Here is a 15924-nt window from a genome sequence, read left to right as displayed (position 1 = left end):
GTGCCATGCTGTGGTACAGAGGGTGCCAGTGCAAGTGCCATGCTGTGGTACAGAGGATGCAAGTGCCATGCTGTGGTACAGAGGGTGCCAGTGCAAGTGCCATGCTGTGGTACAGAGGATGCAAGTGCCATGCTGTGGTACAGAGGGTGCAAGTGTAATGCTGTGGTACAGAGGGTGCCACTGCAAGTGCCATGCTCTGGTACAGAGGGTGCCAGTGCAAGTGTCATCCTGTGGTACAGAGGATGCAAGTGCCATGCTGTGGTACAGAGGGTGCCAGTGCAAGTGCCATGCTGTGGTACAGAGGGTGCCAGTGCAAGTGCCATGCTGTGGTACAGAGGGTGCAAGTGCCATGCTGCGATGCCCTGTGCAAGTGGCAGGACTGGCAGGATTGCCCTGGAGAATTCGGTTGGGTATGTTCAAGTGCAACAGCAAGGGGCTTCTAGACATGAGAATTGGCACATCAGCCCTAATTACTACTAAGCTGTACTCAGTGCCCATATTATTATGCCCTGTTATTAGCCAATGGGGAGACAGATAAAACTGTGCATGAAAAGGGTGGGCTGCTGTGGCATTGTCTCTCTGCCTCCGGGCCCAGTAGGGAGCACAGTGATGGCTCTACAGAAGGGCAGCCACATAGAATGGCACGCTTGGCACACACTGGGGAACGGCTGCACCATACGGAATGACAGATGGAATCTGGGTGACTGCAGTTGAACTTTTCACTCTTGCACAAAACGCGCCCCAGATTCAGTGGCAGCAATGCGTCGTCCCAAGCTCTGTGAGCAGAAAGTGATGCTGAGACAACAAGGTCCCATTTAAAGCAACAACATCAGCTGGTGCCTTGTCTGTCTCACATGTGGCTCTAGAATGTAAAAGTGTTGGGGCATTATCTTGCTACCCTACTGACAGCCCCCCACAGTCAGTGCAGCATGGCATCCCGTGCATAAGAACGTATTTGTTCCTCTCCCATTGGTTCTATGCATTCTCCTCATTGGATGCAGTTGATGGCCCAGGGGCCAAACAATTGGGCGAACCAGACTGGATCCTAATCTTGCATGGCTGCAGTGGGCAAAGAACTGCAAATTTGGCTCTTAGTGTGTATGGCCAACTTTAGATTAAAGTTTATAACAAACCAGAGAAGCCGGTGGGCCACAGGTTGGCCATTCCTGATGTATAGGTTGAACATATTTAGCTACACACACAATATAACATTTCTATTATCTTTGCCCCTCGAGGGGCCCTTCTAATTCTGGGACCCCAGGGCAACTATGCTTTCTTCCCTAAGCTAAAACCAGCCCTGTAAATGTGTCTCAGTACAGAATAGACTGCACCCAGACACACAAGCATGCAGCCCTCTGTTACTAAACTACAACTCCCAGCATCCATGGCAGCCCCAGCCAGATGGCGCAACTGATACAACACTATATACCTGTAACAATGTTACATACAAGAACTCCCGACCTTCCCCAAACAAAGGTAAATAACAAGCAGATCACGGCAATTATAGAAAGATTGCTGGAGATTGGACAGACACTCTCATCCTTGGGGCAGCAAAAACTCCTGCTTCATTACAAGGGAAGCAAAGTACATCCTATAACAACACAATCCTCCAATACACACACAACACACAAAGTCACACACATGCTGCCTGCACCGCAGTACCCTATGTAGCCTACAAATTATTTTAGCCAATAAAGTAGGTGTATCTCCATTACTGACTATGGAAGGGGGTCCCAAGCTGCAGGGAGTGGTGGGAGAGCAGGGGGGCTGCAGGCTGGGTGCCCCCCAGTATAAGGCACAGGCAGGTAGAAGGAAAGCAGCTCTGTGCATGAGTTGGCAGATGTGCCCCCCTCACCCACTGCAGTGGGTCAGTAAGAAAGTTCTGATAAGAAGTGAGTGGGCAGCACAGGCTGGTGGGGCCCCCCGGCACTCTCAGGTGCCACTTACCTGGGCTGTGGGGCTCGGACGCTGGATCAGTGCAGAGAGTCCCAGGCTCTGCAGCAGCAGCAACCGGTCTCTGCCGAGCACTCAGGCTGCATGGGGAGGGGACGGAGCCGGGAGAGACACAGCCATCATTGGAGCTGCTCATCTCTGGTCCGGCCCCCCTGCTGCCCTGCCAACCTGCCTCTCCTCCTGCTCCCTGGCAGCTGGGGGGATCCCTGTGTGCACTACAGCTCCTATGCACAGCCCCTCACATATATACACATGCACTCTTATTCCTGCCAGCAGCTCTAGGGTTAATTCCGCCAAGCAAAGTCCTGCCAGTGGTGCTTGACTGCCAGCACTATAGATTCTATATTAGACAAAGAGCTTACAATCCAGTTATGTAACTACAGTACAACAGACCCTGTGAAAAGGGGGGCCCAGAGCCACAGCTGGCAGGGGGCCTGAAATTGTTTTCCCCAGGGTGGGGGCTGTCAGAGGATCTTTATGCCACTGTTTATCCAAACATCTATTTATTCATTTACTGGAATCCATAGGAACAGCAGCAGAACCCACATGTTACATTCCCAGGGGGCAAATGTAAAAAATTTTTACGTAGTAAATTCCACAAAACCATAAAATTCAGGGGAAATAATGCAGTTTATCTGTATGAGACAGAGACAACGGTATCAGTTTTGGGAAAACGTAAAATCCAGTCACACAACTTGTGCCGCAGTCCTTGCAGTCAAAGCCACTCGTTGCACTCCCTTATAGCGCTGCTCAGTGCCGCCGCTACTTTGAAGGTGACATTTTGATGCCAGAAATAATAACACACTGCCGATTTGGGCTGAAGTAATAACACAAGTGTGAGTATTTAAACAATCAGACACAACTGTGTCAGGCGCATCACCACCTTGTGCTTGGGGTGCCAGTACCCACTGCCTCTCACTGTATAATGTACTTTAGGTGCCAGTACCTACTGCCTCTCACTGTATAATGTACTTTAGGTGCCAGTACCTACTGCCTCTCACTGTATAGTGTACTTTAGGTGCCAGTACCTACTGCCTCTCACTGTATAGTGTACTTTAGGTGCCAGTACCTGCCGCCTCTCACTGTATAATGTACTTTAGGTGCCAATACCTTCTGCCTCTCACTGTATAATGTACTTTAGGTGCCAATACCTACTGCCTCTCACTGTATAATGTACTTTAGGTGCCAGTACCTACTGCCTCTCACTGTATAATGTAATTTAGGTGCCAGTACCCACTGCCTCTCACTGTATAATGTTCTTTAGGTGCCAGTACCCACTGCCTCTCACTGTATAATGTACTTAAGTTGCCAGTACCCACTGCTTCTCACTGTATAATGTATTTTAGGTGCCAGTACCTACTTCCTCTCACTGTATAATGTATAATGTACTTTAGGTGCCAGTACCCACTGCCTCTCACTGTATAATGTACTTTAGGTGCCAGTACCTACTGCCTCTCACTGTATAATGTACTTTAAGTGCCAGTACCTACAGCCTCTCACTGTATAATGTACTTTAGGTGCCAGTGCCTACTGCCTCTCACTATATAATAGACTTTAAGTGCCAGTACCTACTGCCTCTCTATATACTGTATATAACATGTATATACACTGTATATAACACGCTTGAGGTACCAGCACCCACTCCCTTTCTATAAGGCACTTTTATAAACACTGGGCAGTAACCCATAGCAACCAATCAGTGATTAGATTTTACTAGCCAGCTGCAGTGCACTACACTAAAAGCATGGTTCCCATGAGTTACTGCCCAGGGGCAAATTTGCCCAGTGTTTATAAATGACACCCACTATATACAAGGTATCTTTACCAGTCAAGGTGCCTTCCAATGCTGGGGGTCCTACACTTAGTCCAACTCTCCAAGCCTAGTAATGTAATGTAGAGGCAGAAGCCCACAGCCCTTTGTCTGCTACTTAACTACAACTCCCTGCAACCCTGATCGTGCCGAAAATCAATACAAAATGTATTCTGATCCTGGCTGGGGCCCTACTACCTGTGCGTCCCGCTGACAAGTTACATTATACAAGGTGGGAAAGAGACGTTCATCCCGGGACAGCAGAGAATGCTCGTTCATTATTTACAAAGGGAAGTTCGTTGTATCTTTAACAGCAGCTCACATTCACTTTACTGCCCCCACACATTGCAGCTGCCATATTGCTTACTGTACCAGGACTACTCTGGCTCCCGGGATCTGAAATTATTCCCAATTGCCCCCTTAGATTTACCCTGCAGTCAGCAACCATGATGCCATGGGGGGGGGGGGGGGCTGCAGTTGTATCTCTATAACTGCTCAGTGTACAATCCCATTCAATAAATATATTTAGATATACAAAGCAAACAATACATAGACTTTAAGCAGTACAATGAATAAAGACCAGTTCCCTCTGGATCTATAATATAAACCCACACACAGTCAGATCTGCCCCAGGATAAGTACCCCCACCATACAATCCTTGCTGAATACCAGCCAGCATTTCTATTCCCATGCACAATACCCAATACACAAAGTTACCCACATACTGTACCAAGTTTGTGCCCAGCCCTCCTGCCTTGTCATCCATTTAAATCAGATGCCCACCTTGTAGCTCTATAAATAACAGATTATAACATAGATAGGGTACTTTTATCTCCATTAGGAGTCCTGAGCTGCAGCTCTCAGATGATGGATGCTGGGAGTAGTGGGAGAGCAGGAGGGCTGCAGGCTGGGTGCCCCCCAGTATAAGGCACAGGCAGGTAGAATGGAAGCAGCTCTGTGCATGAGTTGGCAGATGTGCCCCCCTCACCCACTGCAGTGGGTCAGTAAGAAAGTTCTGATAAGAAGTGAGTGGGCAGCACAGGCTGGTGGGGCCCCCCGGCACTCTCAGGTGCCACTTACCTGGGCTGTGGGGCTCGGACGCTGGATCAGTGCAGAGAGTCCCAGGCTCTGCAGCAGCAGCAACCGGTCTCTGCCGAGCACTCAGGCTGCATGGGGAGGGGACGGAGCCGGGAGAGACACAGCCATCATTGGAGCTGCTCATCTCTGGTCCGGCCCCCCTGCTGCCCTGCCAACCTGCCTCTCCTCCTGCTCCCTGGCAGCTGGGGGGATCCCTGTGTCCACACACCCATAGGCACCCATAGGCACACACACCCATAGGCACCCATAGGCACACTAATACTCACCCATAGGCACCCATAGGCACATACACCCATGGGCACACTAATACTCACCCATAGGCACACTAATACTCACCCATAGGCACACTAATACTCACCCATAGGCACACACACCCATGGGCACACTAATACTCACCCATAGGCACACACACCCATAGGCACCCATAGGCACACACACCCATAGGCACACACACCCATGGGCACACTAATACTCACCCATAGGCACACACACCCATAGGCACATACACCCATGGGCACACTAATACTCACCCATAGGCACACACACCCATAGGCACACACACCCATGGGCACACTAATACTCACCCATAGGCACACACACCCATAGGCACATACACCCATGGGCACACTAATACTCACCCATAGGCACACACACCCATAGGCACACACACCCATAGGCACCCATAGGCACACACACCCATAGGCACACACACCCATAGGCACACTAATACTCACCCATAGGCACACTAATACTCACCCATAGGCACACACACCCATAGGCACCAATAGGCACACACACCCATGGGCACACTAATACTCACCCATAGGCACACACACCCATAGGCACCCATAGGCACACACACCCATAGGCACACTAATACTCACCCATAGGCACACACACCCATAGGCACACTAATACTCACACACAGGCACACACCCCTGATCCACATTCATTATACTGTACTTTATATGCAGGACACACTAATACACACACACTAATACACACACAATAATGCATGTGTATACATCAGACAGGTACACACACCTTTGTTGTTGTCATATAGCAGCTTGGATCAGTGTATTTATTGTATGAAATCCAGCCATGCTCATTACTTTTCTCCAATACTGTTTCTTCTGCTGCTCCTAAGCAAAGAGCTTACAATCTACTCAGTGCTTGTGGCACACCTTTTAATGGCAACTGGCATGTGGTGGAAAGTAGTGGTGAACAAATCTGTCCCGTTTTGCTTTGGCATAAAATTCGCAAGAAAAGAAAATTTGTGAAACGGTGAAAAATTTGCGAAACGCATTTGTCGCCCGATTTTTTTGTCACCCGAGGCTTATTTTTTTGTCACCCGCGTTTTTTTGACGTTTTTCAACATAACCGTGCCCAATTTGACACGATCGCGCCCAATTTGAAGTGCAACTAAAATATTTTATGCTCAGCGAATTTTTCCACAGCGAATTTTCCTGGAAGTTTCGCGAAACAATGCGCCAATGACGAAATGCAGAAATTTGCAGCGAATCCATGCCTGGGAAAAAATTCGCTCACCAGTGGAGGAAAGCAATGGTAGTCAGATGGCGGGGTGCCAGGGCAAACTGTCAGTGCGCTTTGGGAGTTATCTATTGCTCCCAATGTGTGGGTCGTGGTCTATGTTTAGGGTTGGACTGGGCTGGCGGGATACAAGGGAAAAACTCTGTGGGCCCTGTGGCCCCCACTGACCCAGCCTGCTCCTCCTATTTCCCCGCTGTGAGCTGTGTGTGCTGGCGCCCCCCTGTCCAGAACTGCATGCACTGGCACTCCTACCCCGATCACTGAGGGGGGTGCAGTACCTGGCGCCAGGGGAGGAGAGAGCAGGGAGCAGGAGCTCACAACTGGGGTGAGGGGACCCCCAGGTAACAGCTCCAGGATCCCAGTCCAACATTGTCTATGTTCTATGGCTCCATGTGAAAGGAACGATCAGATACACGGCATGAGATGCTTCCTACTCAAGAGAGTAATTGTGCCCAGGGAATCGCCCCCGCCAAAAAAGCAGGCAGCAGGGGTGCTCAGATTACATTATATATTAGCATGGTAATATCTTGAAAATCCTACAATAAGAAGAGCTCCCCCTAGTGCCCATAAGCACACACAGTCAGAACCAGCAGTTCAGACACATACTGCATCCAGCAGCAATTACATTAAACACTGAAGCATTGCAACAAATGTGTATTGGAAAGTTGCCTAGAAAGATATGTTCTTTCATGGGGGCAATATTTGATTTTTATGTTTGCATCCATTTACACTTTAACCCCCCCTCCCCGCACTGTCAGTGAGACAGGCTCGGGTTTCTTGGGTTTCTGGCAATTAGAAGCACAAAATCTGGGCGTTTTCCATAAATAGGAGCAGTTGAATTCAATGCAGGGATAAGGATGAGATTTCAGGTCAGTGTTCTCTCTGAGGGATCTAATATTAGCAGCAAAGCCATTATTTAGCTTTCCTTTGTAAATATAATGTCCTTCCAGCACTGCCTGTGTGCATCATACTGCTCTCTAGGAATCACTCCCAGAAGCCCCGGGTGCATCATACTGCTCTCTAGGAATCACTCCCAGAAGCCCCGGGTGCATCATACTGCTCTCTAGGAATCACTCCCAGAAGCCCCGGGTGCATCATACTGCTCTCTAGGAATCACTCCCAGAAGCCCCGGGTGCATCATACTGCTCTCTAGGAATCACTCCCAGAAGCCCCGGGTGCATCATACTGCTCTCTAGGAATCACTCCCAGAAGCCCCGGGTGCATCATACCGCTCTCTAGGAATCACTCCCAGAAGCCCCGGGTGCATCATACCGCTCTCTAGGAATCACTCCCAGAAGCCCCGTGTGCATCATACCGCTCTCTAGGAATCACTCCCAGAAGCCCCGGGTGCATCATTCCGCTCTCTAGGAATCACTCCCAGAAGCCCCGGGTGCTTCATACTGCTCTCTAGGAATCACTCCCAGAAGCCCCGGGTGCGTCATACTGCTCTCTAGGAATCCCTCCCAGAAGCCCCGGGTGCGTCATACTGCTCTCTAGGAATCACTCCCAGAAGCCCCGGGTGCATCATACTGCTCTCTAGGAATCACTCCCAGAAGCCCCGGGTGCATCATTCTGCTCTCTAGGAATCACTCCCAGAAGCCCTGTGTGCATCATACTGCTCTCTAGGAATCACTCCCAGAAGCCCCGGGTGCATCATTCTGCTCTCTAGGAATCACTCCCAGAAGCCCTGTGTGCATCATACTGCTCTCTAGGAATCACTCCCAGAAGCCCCGTGTGCATCATACCGCTCTCTAGGAATCACTCCCAGAAGCCCCGGGTGCATCATACTGCTCTCTAGGAATCACTCCCAGAAGCCCTGTGTGCATCATACTGCTCTCTAGGAATCACTCCCAGAAGCCCCGGGTGCATCATACTGCTCTCTAGGAATCACTCCCAGAAGCCCCGGGTGCATCATACTGCTCTCTAGGAATCACTCCCAGAAGTCCCGGGTGCATCATACTGCTCTCTAGGAATCACTCCCAGAAGCCCCGGGTGCATCATACTGCTCTCTAGGAATCACTCCCAGAAGCCCCGGGTGCATCATACTGCTCTCTAGGAATCACTCCCAGAAGCCCCGGGTGCATCATTCTGCTCTCTAGGAATCACTCCCAGAAGCCCCGGGTGCATCATACTGCTCTCTAGGAATCACTCCCAGAAGCCCTGTGTGCATCATACTGCTCTCTAGGAATCACTCCCAGAAGCCCCGGGTGCATCATTCTGCTCTCTAGGAATCACTCCCAGAAGCCCCGGGTGCATCATTCTGCTCTCTAGGAATCACTCCCAGAAGCCCCGGGTGCATCATTCTGCTCTCTAGGAATCACTCCCAGAAGCCCTGTGTGCATCATACTGCTCTCTAGGAATCACTCCCAGAAGCCCCGGGTGCATCATTCTGCTCTCTAGGAATCACTCCCAGAAGCCCCGGGTGCATCATTCTGCTCTCTAGGAATCACTCCCAGAAGCCCAGGGTGCATCATACTGCTCTCTAGGAATCACTCCCAGAAGCCCCGGGTGCATCTTTCTGCTCTCTAGGAATCACTCCCAGAAGCCCTGGGTGCAGGGAGTATGGGGAAATAGAGCAATGCCTTGAGAGAAAACTGCCATATTTCTCAGTAGGGTTTCCATGCAGGCCCTCCGTCAGTAATTATAATAGGTAGCAGGGCCCTCCCTCCCAATGGGCCTCATTTATTAGTACATTAGTCACATGGGCCCCTTGGTTGGGCAGACTGTGGTGTCTTGGGCCCACTGGGTACCACAAGGTCCTGCCACCCCAGCCACAGGTTCCTTCCACAAACCAATCCCTTCCCTCAGTCCTGGGCAGGAAGTTGGCTGGCTCTGCCAGCTCATTCTGACCATGGTGTTTGGCCCTGCCAACAAGTAGAATGAGGTCCCAATAAAAAGAAAATGCCCCTTGCATATATGACCAGGCCCCTGATCCCCCCGACAGCGGATGACAACAAAATTGTGCAACAAATGCATTCCGCAGTTTTTTTTCGCCCGCGTCTTTTTTGGTCACCCATGTCTTTTTTTTGTCACCCGCCCTTTTTTGACACGACCGTGCCCAATTTGATGTGACCGCGCCCAATTTGAATTGCGACAAAATTTTTTTACACATGGCAAATTTTCCTGGAAATTTCATGAACCAATTCGCCAATGGCGAAATGCGGAAATTTGTGGCGAATCCATGCCTGCCGAACAAATTCACTCATCACTAGTGGAAAGCAATGGTGGTCAGATGGCGGGGTGCCAGGGCAAACTGTCAATGCACTTCGGGAGTTGTTATCTAATGGTCACAATGTGTGGGTCGTGGTCTATGTTTAGGGTTGGACTGGGCCAGCGGGATACCAGGGAAAAATTTGGTGGGCCCTGTGGCCCCCACTGACCCAGCCTGCTCCTCCCCGCTGAGAGCTGTGTGTGCTGGCGCCCCCTGTCCAGAACTGCATGCGCTGGCACTCCTACCCCGATCACTGAGGGGGGTGCAGTACCTGGCGCCGGGGGAGGAGAGAGCAGGGAGCAGGAGCTCACAACTGGGGTGAGGGGACCCTCAGGTAACAGCTCCAGGATCCCAGTCCAACACTGTATATGTTCTATGGCTCCATGTGAAAGGAACGATCAGATACATGGCAAGAGATGCCATGTCACCCCGACCATGCCCATTAAGCCAAAACCCAAACCATAATCCCCCATGCCGTGATAATTCCCCAGTCCTTTTACACCCAGCTAATAACACCTTTTTAACTCTTGCCCCCCCCCCCCCCCTCACACACACAGTCCACACTGTTTGGAGTACCTCCTCTACCACCCCTCCCACACTGATGGGGGCCCTCATTCCCTAACTTCTTCCAGAATTGCTCAGTAATGTTTATGGATTCTTCTGTACCTGCCATCTTTATTCATGGGCAGGAGCTCCCATACTGCTTGCTCTGTTAGGAATGTATGTTCCTAGAAATGCCATATTTTAGACACTGAACTTAATTCACCAGCCTAAAGAATCAGCAGAAAAGAAGATGGGGGGCTACTGGGGGCATCTTTGGGGGCACAGATCTTACCTGCTAAAGGGCTGGGGTTGCCTTGGGCTGGTACAGAACCCAAATACATAATGTGCAACATTAAGTTTTAGTTGTCCTTAAAAGAGGGTTGTTACTCTTATTTGTAAATGTAGTCGCCATTGAAAGTAGAGTTTGTTTATCCTGTCCTCTGGTTCCATGACTCTTGAAACAATGTAGCAGCAGAAGCCATCTGATTAACAGACCTGGAGGAGGAACCGAGCGCTGCTTTCAACTGCAATTACATTTATTAGTAACCATTTATACACTTTTCCGCCTGTGCTATTATTGTCAAGCAAAAGCCTTGAGGCGATGGGTGGGTTATGATGTTATGTAATGGTATATAGAAAGCTTGCAGCACAGGGCTGGAGTGCAGAGAACAGGTCTCTCTATCACTATGTGATTGATCAGCTCTCTCTGCTGCCATCTACTGGAGACATTGCAATGTTACATGGGATGCAGGTTGTGTGTGACACTGTTAGAACAATGTCTAATGTACTCCAGCCAACAGCACTGTCTGGAAGAGGATTATGGGTATTGTATTTTACAGCAATGCAATGTCAGAATTAGAAGGTTATATACATCCCAGGGCTGAAGCAAAGAGAGTAAATATTTATCCAGACCAGACTTATGCAAAAATGTCCTTATTTAAACACTGTATTTGTGAAACCTGACAAAGAAAGACTATCCCACCGCACGGCTCGCTGTCTGCCTCTGTAACCACAGAATAATAATTGTGCATTCTTATGGGAGCTCCCTGTTGAGTAGGGAAGGTTAATTCTGAATTAACCTCAGTTGGGAATGTTCCATTCTCCTACCAGGGGTACATGTGGGATATATTTGTAGTGAATTAAATACTTGTTGGCTGTCAAAATAACAACAGGCCTTGTTCTCATCCAATTGCAATGATTTCTGCTTGTTGGGTGAAAGTGCCCCCCCACTTAGCTGTTTTTCTTAACTCTTTTCTTAATACTTTGCAATTGTGCCTAATATTGTCTGGGTCAGGATGGCTTCATTTCCAGTGCTCAGCATCAACATGACGTTTGTACGGTATTCTCTATGTACTGACGCAGTGGGAATTACCATTCAGGGAGGTTGTAGCTCCAGGGTTCCCCTGTGTTACTTGCCTCAGGAGACAAGAGATGGACATAAATGCACGGAGTGTGTTTAGCCACAAATCCCTTTTATGAATGGGCCAGAATGGAAAATGAACTATTGTTTCCAGTGGCATAACATGATGGCGCAATTCCTATAGCAGACAGCATTTTCTACTTTGAACTCCCCACCCACTCCCTGCCCAACTGCTTCCTCCGCTCCCCAGCCACAGATAGGAAAGCGGCTGGAGAGGGAGCATCTCTATTGTGTTACCCAGCTATACAGAAGCCAGACTCTGTGGTTACAGTTGAGTCACATTTTGATTTGCTGAAAATTTTTTGAAAAGACAAAAATATTCCTCATATGTTCCTCATGGTGGGTGACATCAAGACAATCAATACACAATTACCCCAATAAATCTTTGAAAGAGTCACGTGTTCCATGAAGATCACCAGTGCCTTACACAACCCAAGTGGTGGGTTCCTGGTTTTCATACTGCCCATGCATGCTAGGGAAGGTTGTCCTCCATTTAACAGCCTCTGTCATTTAGAATGCTTTAAAGATAGAGGGGTAGGTTCTGTTAGGCAAAAAGTGACAATGGCACAGATTTGCAAAATTACTCTTGGGGGAACAAACAACATACAAAATTTGAAGAAGGAAATCTGACCCCGATAGTACAAAACCTATCCAATAAAATAGATACATGGGCACAGCTCACCCTGCCAGGCAGAATCAACCTATTAAAAATGGTATTTCTCCCAAAATTCTTATATATCTTTCATAAGTACAGTACCTCCCCGTGCCAAATGGTTTAAACGCATTGACTCCCTGATCCTAAGGTTTCTAGGGGCAGGAGAACACCCTCGCATAAGCTTAAAAACCCTGCAAGCCCCTGTCACTCAGGGAGGCCTGGCCCTACCTAATATGAGACTATACTATCTGGCCAGCCAATTAATTTATGTGCACTGGTGGCTAACCCCACACCAGGACAATACATTCACGCTACTCAAAGCTAATATCTTGGGCTCACTCGAAGCCCTAGCAAACCTACCATACAGAGGAAATTCAAAACATTACACAATCACTACCCCTATGCGTACAGTTATCACTGCTTTCCAAAAAGCCCTCAAACATGTCCAAGGCCCACAACAAATGTGGTCACATTGGACGCCATTATGGGGTAACAGTTCCTTACCCAACTTCACCTCCCTACCCAACATCGCCCAATGGGCCTCCCATGGAATTAAACACATACAAGACATACTAACGAATGGAGATATGACACATTTCCAAACACTTAGAGAAAGCCACCAAATCCCCCAAACAATGCACTTTAACTACCTTCAACTCAGACACGCTTTCCACTCCCAATTTCCCACCAGACCAGTAGAGTTGAAAGAAACCACCCTAGAAAAATACATACGTAGGGAAAACCTCACCAAGCCCCTGTCCTGGTACTACACCATCCTATGGCAGGCCAACCCAGACCCACTGGCGAAGGTACGTGAGAAATGGATGCGAGACATACCTAGCTTAACTGAAGAAACTTGGGTAGATGCTCTAAGGCAAATTCCAGACCTGACAATATCACTAGCGGACAGGTATATACAAATGAAGTTTCTAAACCAGGTATACCTTACGCCATACAGGCTGTCCAAGATGTTTCCCCAGACCCCAGACACCTGTATAAAATGTGACCGAGAAACTGGCTCATACATACACGTGTTCTGGAATTGTTCAGCCGTGCAGGTCTTCTGGAAGGAAATTGTCAACTATATCTCAGATGCCCTAAGCTTTCCCCGGATATTGTCACCAATTGTTTGCCTACTGGGAGTGGCAGAGGACCTGGGGCTTTCACATCATTCTAGACTCTGCTATCTCCAGCTCCTCTATTATGCCAAAAAGGCCATTCTACTGCAATGGAAATGCTTAGCCCCCCCAACCCTCCCATTCTGGAGAACTCTAGTCAACAACACTGTAACTAACCAGAAACTGACCTACCTTGCACGGGGTTGTCCTAAAAAATTTGATGCAATATGGGGCCCCTGGATTGCCTTCCACGAAACCCCAGGAAACACCGCGGATAACATACCATAACAACGGAAATAAACTGGTCCCCATCTCCCCAGCTCTACAGCCTGCCTCTTCTCCCCTTCCTCCCCCCCCCCTCTCCCCCCCTAACTTCTCTACTCTCTCTCTCCCTTTTTGCTGTTTTACTTTTATGTTAATCTGAAAAATGCATAAATAAAAACTTTAAAAAAAAAAAAAAAAATTACTCTTGGGTTTGAGAGACCTCATGTCTATGTAAGTAATATGCAGTAAGGCAGCCCCAACAAAAGAATGAAAACGAGTCAACATGGGAGAGCCAATAGTCAATAATGCAGTGGTATCTCCCAGGGCTGGGAGTAGATGCCAGGCATTGCCCTGTAGCTGCTGTAGCTTCATTGTACTGAGGCACCAGAATTTGTGTGCTTAAAATGCCATTTCATTAGTTAAGAACTGTTTATCCAGATCTTTAAATGTATCTTTTAAATTGAAGGGCTGGTTTGGGGGCAGGCGAGAGGCGACCCATTCAGAATCAGCCATTGTAGCAAATCGTACATTTAATGGCACGGAACAAATTGGATTGCGGCTCTCTAGGAAACTCCAATCATATTCCAACTGGTTTCGCACTTCATATATTCACGCCAATATAAATCATCTCTTGGCACTGCCTGCGGCGAGAGGTGCAGTTATCCATGAAAGGCGACACGGCCAGGGTGCAATGGGGTCCCCTTGGTATCACTGATTGTGAATACAGATCTCATTAGTAATGTTTCTAGCATACAAACACGTTTTTGCCTATTATTACTATGGAAGCTGTATAGCTGTATAGGCGACTGTCTGCAATAATGCTGGGATTCTGGGAAATAATGCTTAATCCAAGCATAAAAATATATTGGCAAACAAGCCCTATAATGCACAATAAGCAATTACATTACTGTAACTATCAGGCTGAAGGCACCCAGGGCTTTGTGCCCAAGGGCAGAAGTTATTCTTAGCTCTACAGGAGGTTCACATTACTGTGTAATGGGGGCATAAGGAACAGTTTATGGTGCTTCTCCACCGTCTCAAAAAAACCTATAAGCCTTGTACTTGTACTTGTTAGTCATTAGCCACAAGGTGGCCAGAGATAGGTGTAAAAAAATCTGCTAACTTAGCCCCCTGAGACTGAGAGCTTATTGATTTGCATTTAAGGCTGTCACAACTACCTGCCCGACCAATATCTGTCCAAAAATATCAGACAAATATCTATTGAGCAGATCTGAAATTCAAATTTGGTGAGATCTGGCGAGAGCTGAGGCAGCCTATTCACACAGTATGGTCTGGGTCAACTAACAAATCAAACCTTTATGCAGCTCTGTACAGAGATTATACATCATTCACACCAGTCCCTGTCCCAGTAGAGCTTACAATCTAAGGCGCCTATTCCATTCACACACACTAGGGGCAATTTTATCAGGAGCCAATTAACCTGCCTGTGTGTATTTGGAGTGTAGCAGGAAACACATGTAGTTCTCGACACATGTAGTTTGGTCAGTAAAAAATACAATTGTTCCATTCACAACCAGGCATTAGGGTGAAGACACACGTAGCTACTTAGTAGCAGCTTCTTGTCACGGTTACTAAACACCACAAAATCCCCTGCCATAGACAATACTGAGAATTGCCTCCGCTAATACACACGTAGAGACAATTATCAGTAAATGATCAGCATTGTCTATTTTTGCAGTCATAACAAGTAGCTGCTACTTGTAGCTCTGTGTGTCTTCACCCTTACGGTGTTCATTCTGCATGAACCTTATCACAGATAACCATTCAGTCCCGTGGTATTAGGGTGATAATGATCCACTTTGGGTATTTTTAAGACCTTATTTTACTTTACCATTTGGAGTGAAGAGGAATTAGGTTTAACCAAAATGCAGGACTGGATCACTAGCTCTCTAGCTTTAGTCATTACCCACCTATATTGAGACATCTAAGTAATAGCCATGGGGCTGTTGAAAGCTACACTGCCATGCATTTGGTATATATAAATATATATATATATACATATATGTATGCCTCCCTTAAGGATCGTTGCTGTAACCTTATGTTACCCAGAGAGGCTGAGGAAAAAGCAAAACCTGCATAAATAAAGATATATGAATTTATTGCTTTAATGGGGGAATAAAGGCAATATAAAATATAGATTGTAAGCTCTACAGGGCAGGGACCTCCATCCTCTTGTGTCTTTGACTCTTGACTTATTGCAACTGTATCTTGTATTTATTGTTATACTTTGTATTTATCTATTATTATCTTAATAACCCCCTGTTTGTATTAATGTATTTT

At 47.7% G+C, this 15924-nt stretch overlaps 1 protein-coding gene across 1 annotated transcript in view; it reads right to left on the bottom strand.

The window, feature by feature from the left end:
* The window catches only part of kcns3 (potassium voltage-gated channel, modifier subfamily S, member 3), a 63475-nt gene extending 61387 nt beyond the window's left edge, over positions 1–2088 (bottom strand). The window contains exon 1 of the mRNA XM_031903070.1: positions 1948–2088. The gene's annotated coding sequence lies outside the window, so the exon portion shown is untranslated. The remainder of the gene's footprint in view (positions 1–1947) is intronic.
* Positions 2089–15924: the final 13836 nt, after the last annotated feature.

Source organism: Xenopus tropicalis, chromosome 5 (assembly GCF_000004195.4).
Source record: "Xenopus tropicalis strain Nigerian chromosome 5, UCB_Xtro_10.0, whole genome shotgun sequence".
Taxonomy (NCBI): domain Eukaryota; kingdom Metazoa; phylum Chordata; class Amphibia; order Anura; family Pipidae; genus Xenopus; species Xenopus tropicalis.
The sequence above is the reverse complement of the archived record's forward strand: the minus strand, read 5'-3'. Positions and strand labels throughout refer to the sequence as shown.